The following is a 13,178-nucleotide window of genomic DNA, read 5'->3' as shown; positions in this document are numbered from 1 at the left end:
TGAGAACTGTGGTTGATGGTACTGATGATAAAGAGTGCCCTTCTGTGAGTTGGAGCAGATGTACATTGTTGTAGGATGGTAGGAATGTGGAGAAGTATGGGAAAAACATAATTAATGTAACATATGGACTGTGGTTGACAGCAATACTGTAATATTTTTGCATCAATGCCAAACATGTACTGTGCTGATAATGGGGGGGTATGGAAAAAGTGTGCCAAATGTAGGCTGTGGACCATGGTTGGTGGTAAATAGTCTGATGATATTATCTCATAACCTGTAACAAATATTCCCCCATGGTGTGGTGTGTTGGTTAAGGGGTGTTGTATGGGAATTCTACACACGTGCATCATTGTTTCATAAGTTCACAACTTCTGTAATACAAATATATTTTTAAAAAATAATAGGGTGGGTTGGGGGGAAAATTCACCAAATGTAAGATATGAACTATAGTTAGTAGTAATATTTTTACTATGCTCTTGCATAGTTTGTAACAAATGTTTCCCAACAATGCAGAGTTGTGGTGGTGGGGTGATGTATGGAGCCCTGTATGATGTTATGCACATTTATTATGTAAGTTCACAACTTTTACTATACATATATTGTTTATGTATGTGCATGAATATTTTAATAAAAAATTCTTAAAAAGCATGACACTATTATATGCTGTGTGCAAGAGATGCACATTAAATCAAAAGATACAAGTGGTCTGAAAATCAAAGACTGGGAAAAAATATTCCATGCTAATAGTAACCAAAACAGTGCTGAGGTAGCTAAACAAATAGCAGATATAATAGAATTTAAGTCAAAAGTAGTCATGAAGTTCATCACAGAGTTGTGCTGTCATCACCACAATCCTTTTAGAACATTTTCATTACTCCAAAAAGAAAAATCCCATGCCCCCATATACACCCCTACTGTTGACCCTTATTGATACAGTATCTTTTTTGCCATTACTGCAAAAGTATTACACTATTTCTGTTAACTATAGTCCATAAGTTATATTAGTTGAAACTGAGAGTCACTGACAGTACACTTGGGATGGACTGTGCAAGGCTTGAGACTTCACCACAGTGAACCCTGTGATGATGGACTGTGGTTAACAGTACAAACAGGAAAATGTTCTCTCATGAACTATAACAAATATACAATACTAATAAACTGTGTCAATAAAAGGGTGGTTTGTGGGAAAAATACACCAAATGTAAGATATGGACTATAGTTAATAATATTTTGACAATGTTCTTCTAACATTTGTAACAAATGTCCCACAACAATGCAAAGTGTTGGTGGAAGAGCAATGTATTCTGTGTGGTATGCCTAATTGTTTTGTAAACTCACTTTTCTAATTTAAAAAAACGGTCATGAGGGACAAGGATGGTCATTACATACTGATAAAGATGTCAATTCAACATATGTAACAATTATAAATATAAATGCACCTAACAGCAAAACCTCAAAACATCTGAAGGAAATACTGACAAATCTGAAGGGAAAAACTGATGGTTCTATATTAATAGTAGGAGACGTTAATACTCAACTCTCAATAATGAACAGAACATCTAATCAGAAGATCAGTAAGGAAATACAAGACTTGAATGATAGTCTAAACCAACTAGACTTAACAGATATATATAGAACACCAACAACAGGATACACTTTCCTCTCAAGTGCACATGGATCATTCTCCAGGATAGACCACATGTTAGTTCACAAAACAAGTCTAAATGAATTAAAAGGTACTGAAATCATACAATGTATATTCTCCAAACACAACAGAATGAATACAGAAATCAATGCGGAGAAATAGAAAATTCACAAATAGTTGGAAATTAAACAACATACTTTTAAACAATGAATAGGTTAAAGAGAAAATCAGAAGGGAAATTAGGAAATACCTTGAGGCAAATGAAAATGAAAATACACCATACCAAAACTTATGGAATGCAGCAATGGCAATGCTGAAAAGGAAATATAAAACTCTAAATGCCTACATTTAAAAAGGAGAAAGACTTCAAATCAAAGATCTAACCTCAAAACTGAAAAAAACAGAAAAAGAAGGGCAAACTAAACCCAAGGAAGCAGAAGGAAGGAAATGAAAAAGATTGGAGCAGAGATAAATTAAATAGAAAAATAAAACAAAATTAAGAAAATAGAATCAACAAAACTAAAAGTTGGTTCTTTGAAAAGATCAATAAAATCAACATTTAGCTAGACTGACAAAAAAAAAAGAGAGGATACAAATAACGAAAATCAGAACTGAAAGGGTGACATTACTACTGACCTTGCCAAATTAAAAGGACAATGAACAACAGTACGCCAATAACATAGAAAACCTAGATGAAATGGACAATTCTTAGAAACAAACTACCTATATTGACTCAAGAAGAAATACCACTGATTGGATACTTGGGATGGATTGTATGCTTTGGATGGACTGTATGACTTATTAATATGTACCAATAAAATTGATTTTAAAAAAAGAGAATAGGAGATCTCAACAAACCAATTACTAGTAAAGAGATTGAATAATCAAAAACATCCCAACTGAGAAAAGCCTAGGACCATATGGCTTCATAGGGGAATTCTACCAAATACTCTAGAAGACTTAATTCCAAATCCTGGTCAAACTCTTCCAAAAAATTCAAGACGAGGGAAAGCTCCATAATTTATTACACAAGGCCAACATCACCTTCGTATCAAAGTTAGATTACGATACCAGAGATAAAGAAAAGCACAGACTAAAACTGATGAATAGATAAATAAAATAAGATATAGACATACAATGGAATATTATTCAGCCATAAAAGGAATGAAGTCCTGATACATGTGACAACATGTTGAAGACATCAGGTTGAGTGAAATAAGCTAGATGCAAAAGGACAAATATTTTATGATCTCACTGATTGGAAACAATTAGAGAGAGCAAACCCATACATCAGCATCTAGAATACAGGTTTCCAGGGGACAGAGTGGGAATAGGGAACAGAAAGTTAAGGCTAAACATATACAGGGTTCCTATCTGAAGTGATGATACTACATGGTGACACAATATTGTGAACACAATTAACAGCCCTGAAATACATATCTGTATGTGACTAAAGGGGGAAAATGTTAGATTGTATATATAGTAACAATAAATTTTTTTAAAAAATCCATAGAACTATACTACACAGTGCACCTCAAGTTAACCTTGGGCTTTAGTTAATAGTATAATTACAAAAATGTGCTATCATCAGTTGTGGCGATGTCCACACCAATGCAGGATGTTAGTGGTGGGATGAAGAATGGGAATCCTGTATTTTCTGCTTGATTCTTCTATAAATCCAAAACTTCTCGAATAAAGGGGAAAAAAAAGTGTTATGTGAAACAATCTCAAGGTATCCCCACCAGATTACTTCTTAAATACAAAGAAAAAAAATGGTATCTTTTTCCATAGAGAAATCAGGTACACAAGGTGCACACACTACTTGTGGAAAAGTGATCAAACTTTGAATCACCAATAATGGATCAAACAGAAATTATGTGTTTCTTGATGTGATACAATAGGAAGAAGGGAACATCATCCACAGTATTATGGTCAAATATATGTGAATTGAAACTAACTGCAAAATAATTACACTAATCCTGAATGTTGACTATTCTACAAGACAAATGTTCTAGACTCTTGAATTTAAAAAATAGGCTTAAAGGACATTTAGGGAACAACTGGGAAATTTTGAGTATGGACTGTATATTTATGATATTGGAAATCAATGTTAAATTTCTTATGTGGATTGATAACACTGGGCTTATGCAGAAGAATGACCTTTTTGTTAGGAGATGTATGCTAAAGAAATATGTAGTCGTGAATTTTAATGTCTGCAATTTACTCTTAAAAGAGCAAAAAAACTAACAAAAATATATATACAAAAATTAAGCAAATGGTGCCAACATGTTAAAAACTGGCAAATCTAGGTGAAGCACATACAAGCATACATCATTATACTACTTGTGTAGAGAGCAACTAACCTTACCCAAAGAGAGGACTGGCTTTTCCCCTCAGCTACGGAAAGTCCTCTCAGGCTCCTGGAATGTCCTGCACAAGAGGACTGTCTTTGTTTGCCTGGGGGCTTTGGCCACCAGAGAGTTTAAAGTTATCTTTTATGATGGAGGCTTTGGCCTAAGTGGTACCAGTTTCAACTTCCAAAGACACTAATGACTGACCTCCATGAGGGGTTGGAGATAAAGGTTAGCCAAAAGAACAATAAGTGATTGAGCCCCAATAAAAACTTGACACCAAAGCTTCAGGTGAGCTCTGGTTGGCAAGAGTGTATGAGTATAATCACAGATTGTAGCTGGGAGGAAGTAATGCCAACCATAATTCTACCAGGTGAGGACTAGTGGAAGCCCTGCATTTTACCTCCTCTTAGACTCTAACCTATGTGTCTCTTCCCTTGGCTGATTTTAATCTGTATCCTTGCAATAAACCGTAACTGTGAATATAACAATTTTCAGTGAGTTTTGAGTTTTTCCATTGCACTGTCAAACCTGAGGGTCGTTTGGGAAACTCCAAACCTAATTTGCTATCAGAAATGAGAGTGGTCTTGTTTGGACATTTTCCTCAAATTTGCAGTTGCACTCTAACTCCTTATACGAAACTTTTAATTTTCTACAGCTTTAAATTTTTCAAATCAAATACTTAAGGAAAAACATTATAAATATCTCAGAGTGCCATGAATACTTTCCCAGGATTGCTGATTAAATGCCTGACTTACATGTACTGGTATAAACACCATCTCTTGAAGAAGGCCAAAATTTTTTGCCAACATCAACAAAGACTTTCAAAGAAAATAACCTAGTGCTAGGAAAGAGAAGAACAAGAATGCTGTTCAGGGTCAGCCTCTACCACAGAGCTGAACCCAGTTGCTGGGCTGACAAGATGACTCATTTCTGAATGTCTGAAAGATTAAAATGGGTCATAAGGACATAAATCAGGAACTCAACGTTGATAAAGAAGGTATTTCAGGCATATGAAAAATATTAGGCAAGTTTTCTCTCTCCAGTTTTCCTAAAAGGCAGTTTTTCTAGATTTTGTCTACTTTCAGGATTTAGGTTCCTTGGCTAATTTCCTTACTCCAAAATGGTCATCATCTCTGTTTTCTTTTTTATTTTAAGATTCATTTTAAAATACACAAGTAATACATTTTTCTTGTTAAAAAAAAGAGATACTATCAATAATGCTGAAATCCCCTTCAACACCTCTCCTTGCTTAACCTAAGCCCTGTCTTTGCACCCCAAACATTACCATTGATAGGAGTTTGGTGTATATCCCACCACAAAGTATATAATACTATTGTTTTTTAACATACCAATCACATGGTATGCTGAAAAAAATAAAAAGGCTTCCTCAGCTCCTGCCATCCGTATTCTAATGGTCTTAACTTTTTAAGGTTAATGTACATCTTTGTGAATCTGATTGAACTGCTGTATTTTCTTCCAAAATAAAATCACATTAAATTCATACATACAAAACGTCACAAATTTAATACAATAGGAAGCCCATGCACACGAATGTATTCATCTCAGGTTAACAATTCCTGTTTTTCACTTTTAAGCAATAGCCTCCTTCTTGAAAGCATTAATCACAACTATTCAAACAAAAAGGAGACAACCCAAAATGAAGCAGACATGGCTTGAGACAATGCATGCTAACCAACATCAAAACAGAATGTCACCCCCTAATTTTTTTTTAAAAAAACACTCCACAATCCCATGTTTACTTTGACAAAATTCGTGCTCTGCTTAATCCACCAGATGTCAGAGCCACGTGACCATCTTTTTTTCACACAGCTATACCAGATCATGTACACAGATTCTTTCACTCAACAATTCTGGTCACTAAACATTAGCCCTGAAACTCAGAGCCAGTTATATTAATTATACCTTTTTCACTTGAAGAGTGGCAAAATTACAACTGTGTAATTACTCTCTGTTGGAATTTCACAAGTTTGTCAAAATTTTTAAAAAGGACAAAAAAAAAGGGCCACGATGACTTGAAGAAAATGAGAAACTCAGACTTGACAAAAAGTTGAACAGCTTTTTTTCCTTTTCTCTCTGTAAGCCCAGGGTTGCTTATCAGAAAATGGGTACCAGTGTGTCACCTAGAATTCAGGAAATCTGATTAATGCTGTACTCTCTACTAAAATTCACTCTTCTCTCTCTATAAAACTATTTTCTTATTTTCTCAGTCCACAGTCCATCAATATTACCCATTAATGCCCCCTTACCATAAGAGAATGGATGCTGCCGGGGACTGACTCATTTTCCCCATAAACGACGTGGTTAAGCACTAACCCTCCCTCAGCCTACCCCCCACCTCACCCCCACCCCGTTCTGTCCGTGATGAATCCATTAATCAATTGGACTTCTGAAGACAGTTGTTATTCGTTAGGATTTGGCCAAACTAAATGAGGGCGGACCTCAATCCAATATGAATAAAAAACCTCTAAACGCAAAGGAAACTGGTCATGAAAGTAGAAGCACAAACTAGAAGACAACTTGATTTTTTTCCTCCACACAGTCACACACAGGCTTTTATGGTTGAACTTTCACAGAAATTCTGAAATTCAGGCACAAAAAAAGGACATTCATATAAATACAAATTACCGCGCAGTCACGCAACTACGTTCAATTACGGATACAAAATCTGATATAAGAATTCACACACACACACGGACTAACTGCATAACAAGGGCCACGCAAAGCATACAGCAGATCTGATTAACAGCCCGAAGTGCTGCCTGGTCCCTACCTCAGCATAGGGTCCTTTCCTCTCCACCTTCCGGCTGGCTGGCCCACCTCCTTGAGATCAGCGCGAGACCCCAGAGTCCACACGCGACTCCGGATCTGAACGCCTAACCATCTGAGCAGTACGCGTCCGTCGCCTGCGCACTGAACACGGACAGCCACTCCCGGAAGTTTCCGGTAGCTGCCTTGGGGAACGCCAGCTTCCGGAAGGCGGGCCCAGGGTAAGAGAACTGGGCGTCCTAGTATCCTGACTGGCTCGCGATGGTCTTCCTGGAGCTGGACTACATTTCCCAGAGGAACGCGCCCCGAACGCTGCTTCATTTCCGTTCGTTCTCGAGATTTGGCGACCTCGCGTGGCGTGAGGGCCGCGTCTGGTGGTAGGAGGTTAGTTCAGCTCCCGCTGGGCTGACGGACGCGGAAAGGTACTTTGGTCGGGTTGCCAGATCCTGGACCCTGAATTGCACCGTCTGTCCAGGTGAGGGGTCTAGAGTGACAGTGCGGAAAAGCGCGAAGGAAGGGTCGTTGGAATTGCGTGTGTGACCGTGTCCAGTGCGGTTTTATATGTGTGAGACAGGGTGCATGGTCTCGGTAACTGTGTGGGCAATCGTGCGTTTCGACCGTGGCTTTTGTGTGTGAGTGCGTGCGTGAGTTTGGATTATTTGTGACTCTAAAAGTGCGATAGTACCGCTTGTGATAGGGTGTTTGTGTGTGTGCTTAACCTGCATGCCTGCTTGTATGTGCTTATCCGCCTGCGATTGGGTGTGTACCGCTTGTATGACTCGGGATTGTTTGCGGCTGTATAACTGCTTTTGCGACAGGGTGTTTGCATGTGCTTCTTCACTGTGAGGTTGTGTATGTGACTGGTATCTTGCCTGTGATTGGGGTTTGCCTTGTTCCTTAGAGATGTATGACAGTAGTGCTGTAATAGGATGTGTTTGACCATATGTTTCCTTGACCCTGTATTTGGTTGTGCTTGTCTGATTATCTCATTGTGTGTGTGCTATGTGTATGACTGGGGTTACTTGTTTGTGCCTGTGTGAAGTGAGTAAAAGTGCTGCTGTGAAAGGGTGTTTGCAGCCATATATGCCTCTGAAAGGATGCTTGGATATACTTGTGTGGCTGTGTAATTGTATGCATTCCCTGTGTATGATTGGATTTTGTTTGTGACTAGGTAGTCTGACAATAAAGCATTACCTTGGTGATTGTGACTCTAGATGTGTGAGTGTGGAAATGGGAAATGGGATTGTGTGTGACTTTGTGTGGTCATTTGTATAACTTTTTATACTGTCATGTTATGGGAATTTAGTGAGGTACAGCGGTAAAGTTTGTTTCATTCTGCTGTTTGTTCTGGGCCTGATTATGTGTATGGATCATCAGTCCCATGTGGCTTTGTATTCCTTTAAGCACTTGACTTTTTCCCATTTTGATCATAGTAGCTACCAATCTGTTTTAGACTACTAGGTTGCCAAAATGCAATATACCAAAAATGGATTGGCTTTTACAGGGATTTGTTAGGTTGTAAGCTTATAGTTTTGAAGTTGAGAAAAATGCCCAAATCAAGGCATCATTAGATGATACTTTCTCCCCATAAGACCAGCCTCTGGCAATCCTGGATTCCTGTCTTATATGACAAGGCACATAGTGGCATCTGCTGGTCTCCCTTCTCTTCTGGGCTTCATTGCTTCAGTTTCTGGCTTCTTCTAGCTTTCCCTCTCAGCTTCTGTGGCTTTCTCCTGTTCCTGTCTCTCCATATTCACACTCTTTATAAAGGATTCCAGTAAGAGGATAAAGACCCACCCTGGGACACACCCTACTGAAGTAATCTAGTAAAAAAGTTCCTCCTACAATAGGCTTACACCCACAGAAAAGGACTAGCCCTAAAAACAGGATTTTTGGGGTCCATAAAAGCCTCAAACTGCCACACTCTCCCTAGCTTTCTTTCCCTCTACCAACTGACACATGGACTGGGTTGATTGATTTCTGTATCCATCTTCAGTTAACTCTGGGACTGTAGCAACATGATCCCGGCTGCTTCCCCTTGTAGCCTGAAAGGCCTTGAATACAGAGAAATGGCAGGCAGGAGGGAAGTTAGAAATTTGAGCCTCTGAGTGAAGAAAAGGAGTTATTTCCAAGACATAGGCCTGGCCTTGAGTCAAGAATTTTAAAAGTTATAGCACCTGCAAGATCATCATCTTGGAAATATAACCAGACCCCGGGCATGGGAATATTTCCAGTGGGAGTGCTGAAGGGCTAGTCCCATGCTTCAGAACAAAAACAACCCCATTCCAGGGCTCTGCCGTCAGTGTACAGCTTTCAGTGAGGAAATAGATTCTAGTCCAAGAAACCTGTGACCTTTTTTCTGATTTGGAAGGTGCAGGATTGTTCTAGTCTCCTTTGGACATTACTGTATATTAAATGAGGGTTGGTTTTGGGGATGAAGGAAGAGTGCTCTAGAATCCTATACAGTCATACCTTGGTACTCGACTGCTTTGAAACTTGTCGAATTTGGTACTTGACACATTTTGATGTTAACATTTTCTCCCGATACTCATCATTGGTTTGGTCCTCGATGCATAAGCTAAAACTTGCCAGTGTCGGTTGCCTCGTGATTGGCCACCCTTTCCAGCCAAAACAGAGGTTCACGTTATTAGTCACGTGGTAGCTCTTGCCCTGTGCGCATCACATTGCATATCTTAGCTTCTATGGCCTTTTGTGTATTTTTGCATTTTTTTCTCATCATGGGTCCTAAGAAAATGAGTAGTGATAAAGCTGAGCAGAAAAGAAAATTACTTTGCACCACCATTGAGCCAAAACAAAGAAATAATAGGTAAATATGAGTATTCACATTACTGATCTTGCTAGGGAATATAGTATGCCTAGAACAATGGTCTCCATCATTATTAAGAATAAAGATGCTATAAAAAAAGGCTGATGTTGCAAAAGGAGTTAAAGAAGTAACAAAGCAGTGTTCCCAAACACTCTAGGAAGTTGAAAAGCTGTTATTAATTTGGGTAAACGAGAAGCAGTTACTGTGCGACAGTGTATTGGAATCCATGATATGTGAAAAAGTGAAAGGATTGCATGCTCATCTTTTGAAAAACAAACTGCAATCAAGTGATGAGAGTGTTGAAGTTTTTAAGGCCAGCCATGGTTGGTTTAATAATTTTAAAAAGAGGACTGGCATCCATAGTGTCATGAGCCAGCAAGTGCTAATAAAAAGGCTGCTGATGAATTTTTCAGTGAATTTCAAGATTATATAGAGGCTGAAGGTTTTATTCCCCACCAAGTTTTTAACTGTGATGAGACCAGAGTTTTTTGGAAAAAAATGCCAGTAGAACCTACATCACAAAAGAGAAGGCATTACTAGGCCACAAACGAATGAAAGGCTCACTCTATTGTTATGTGGGAATAGAGTTTTAAGTCTTGGGGACTTTAAGTGGGGTCTTAAAACTTAAGCCTCTACTAGTTCAACAGAGTGAAAACCCATGAGTTTTTAAAAAGCATAATGTCATAAAAAACAAACTCCATGTGATATGGAGGGCAAACCAGCTAAGTGTGGGTCATGAGTCAATTTTTCACCGAGTGGATGAAGTGTTTAATACCTGAGTGAAAAAATATTTGCTGGAGAAAGATTTGCCTCTGAAAGCTCTCCTACTTTTGGACAGTGGTTTGGAGAATGACTTACTGGAGGAGTTCAGCTTCATCACTGTACAGTTCCTTCCCCCCAACACTACTTCTCTCATCCAGCCCATGAACCAGCAGGTCATTTCAAACTTCTAAAAGTTGTACAACAAGACGTTTTTCCAGAAGTGCTTTGAGATCACCTTGGACACCCAGTTGACCCTCACAGAATTCTGGAAGGAGCATTTCAAAATCCTGTATTGCCTTAACCTTATTGATAAGGCCTGGATCAAAGTTTCTTGTAGGGCAATGAATTTGGCATGGAAGAATTTGTGGCCAGAAGCTGTGACTCAGAGAGACTTCAAAGGGTTTGAGGCTGACCCCAAGCCTGCAGGTACAGAGGGTACAGTTGTGCAGGATATTGTATCTTTGGGCCAATCCATGGGTCTGGAGGTCTATGCTGCTCATGTTGAGTTAGTGGAGGAACATCATGAAGAGCTCCGCACTGAGGAGCTGCAGGAACTACATAAGGAGCAGCAACAAGAGGTGGCTGGAGAGATTTCAGGTGATAAGGAGATAAGGGAGGATGTCCGTAGCTCCTTAATAAAAGAAATGTGTGCAAAATGGGCAGAAGTTCAAAACTTTGTGGAGAAATACCATCCAGACAAAGCTGTCACAAGCAGAAATGTGAATTTATTGAATGACCACACAATTTCACACTTTCGAGGAATTCTGAAAAGAAGATAGATGGAGTCTTCATTGGATAAATTTTTAGTGAAGGTGACAAAGAGTATGTCACAGCCTGTGGTGTGGGTTGAAAAGAAGGCAGAAAAGAGAAAGAACACCTGAAGTGCAAGTGCCTGAGGGTGGTCACTCCTTCCAAACAACACTCCATGTAACCTCTCCTCCTCACCACTCTCCTCCCACCATCCCATTAGGCCATGGACTCTTCTCAGTACAGGTAAAGTGAAGATTTTACTTTATACTCTCGAGTATTTATTAATTTTTAGGTTTATTTCTCATGTAAAATAATGATATACAACCCTATCTTTTTACATATTGCCTTAAAAATGTGCATTGTTTTTGGTTTAGGAATGCATTAAATTTATTTACAGTATTCCTTATGGGAAAAATTTGTTTGGTACTAGCCGTTTTTGGTACTTGTTGTACCTCCCTGAACCAATTAATGTTGAGTATTGAGGTACCACTGTAATTCTGTTTTCTTTCCCTAAGATTAGAATTTAGAGGTGGAAAGAATGGCTTTTGTGTATTTAGAAGCAAAATCCAATGTGAGAAGATGTTTCCTGAAATGCCTTTATTTTTCCAGGAATAGGAATCTTTTTTTTCCTTTTGAAATTTCCTATCTAAGCCTTCTTGAATGATGGAGAGGCAAGACAATTTTCTGTAGACTGGGAGTAAGAAAATTGTATGGTTCATTGTCATGCAGGCTTCCAAATAGTACTTGAGTTGAGGAAGATGGATTTGAAATTTATGGATTTAAAAGGAAACCTCTTTGTGTTAATTTTGATACAACACTGCTCTGTTTTTAAATTTTTGCTTATACCTTTACATGGAAGTTTCCCACCATAAACAAAAGTGTAATGAACCAGCATCAAAAGTTATCACATGTCAATCTTTTTCATTTAATCTGTCTTGAGTTCAAAATCCTTTCTAATTTTCCTTTTTAAATTTCTTCTTTGATTCTTGGGTTATTTAGATGAGTGTTATTTAGTTTTCAAATATTTTGAGTCCCTCCAGAGATCTTTCTGAACTGATTTCTGATTTCCATACATTTTTTTCAGAGAATTCACTTTGTATGGCATGAGTCCTTTTAAATTTTCTGAGATTTCTTTTATGACCCAGAATATGGTCTGTCTTGTGTGAGTTTGAATAGAATGTATATTTTGCTGTTATTGAGTCCAGTGTTCCATATATGTCAGTGAGGCCAAGTAGGCCCATAGTGTTGTTTAAATCTTCTATACCCTTACTGATGTTCTCCTTGTTTCATCAATTGAGAGAGAGAGTATTGAAATCTTTTAACTATTATTGTGGATTTATCTATTTCTCCTTGCAGCTTCTATCATTTTCTGGTTCATGTATTTTGAAGCTCTGTTATTAGATGCATAAATGTTTAAGATTATATATTCTCATAATAATTTGACCCTTTATCATTATGAAATGATCTTCTTTAACTCTGGCAATATTCTTTGCTCTCTGAATGATATTTAATGTAGCCACTCCAGCTAGCAAATGCTACTATGGTATATCATTCCCTAATTATTTTTTTCCTTTCATCTATTTGTGTTGATATTTAAAGTGCATTTCTTGTAGACCTCATACAGTTGGGTTTTGTTTAATTCCAATTTGACAATCTCTGTCTTTTAACTGGAGTATTTAGACCATTTATATTTCATGTGAGTATTGATAGTATTAGGTTTGACTTCATCATCTTGTGATTTGTTTTACATTTGTTCCATCTGTTCTTTATTTCTTCTTGCCTGCTGTTTTGTTTAGATTAATTGAAAGAAAGAGAGAGAGACATTCAAAATTTTTTACAACCAGTATTTTTGCTGACCTTATGAATACACAAAATGGTCAAGAGGTCAAGACTTCTTGAAATTCTTTTGATCAATAGGACATAACTCACTAGTATTCTAATCACATTATTTTGTTTAGTAGTCACCAAAAATAACACCTTTAGTGGTTTAGCCACCAACCTGAGTCAGAGTTAGGCTAATTTATTTCATCTTGATTTCTGCTTTTAGGGACTA

At 37.9% G+C, this 13,178-nt stretch overlaps 2 protein-coding genes across 4 annotated transcripts in view; one reads left to right on the top strand and one right to left on the bottom strand.

Moving 5' to 3' along the window:
* LOC101417557 (zinc finger protein 568-like) overlaps window positions 1–7,035 on the bottom strand; it is a 72,263-nt gene extending 65,228 nt beyond the window's left edge. Inside the window, exon 1 of one of the 2 annotated variants that reach the window (XR_011646429.1) lies at window positions 6,791–6,985. The gene's annotated coding sequence lies outside the window, so the exon portion shown is untranslated. Of the gene's footprint in view, window positions 1–6,790 lie in introns of both variants that reach the window. The other variant, XM_058279331.2, reaches the window with a different exon arrangement.
* Window positions 7,036–7,086: 51 nt separating this feature from the next.
* ZNF420 (zinc finger protein 420) overlaps window positions 7,087–13,178 on the top strand; it is a 38,903-nt gene continuing 32,811 nt past the window's right edge. The window contains exon 1 of one of the 2 annotated variants that reach the window (XM_004458802.4): window positions 7,087–7,261. The gene's annotated coding sequence lies outside the window, so the exon portion shown is untranslated. The remainder of the gene's footprint in view (window positions 7,262–13,178) is intronic. The other variant, XM_023588864.2, reaches the window with a different exon arrangement.

This window comes from Dasypus novemcinctus, chromosome 18 (assembly GCF_030445035.2).
Source record: "Dasypus novemcinctus isolate mDasNov1 chromosome 18, mDasNov1.1.hap2, whole genome shotgun sequence".
Classification (NCBI taxonomy): Eukaryota; Metazoa; Chordata; class Mammalia; order Cingulata; family Dasypodidae; genus Dasypus; species Dasypus novemcinctus.
This window is presented reverse-complemented; position numbering and strand designations above follow the sequence as displayed.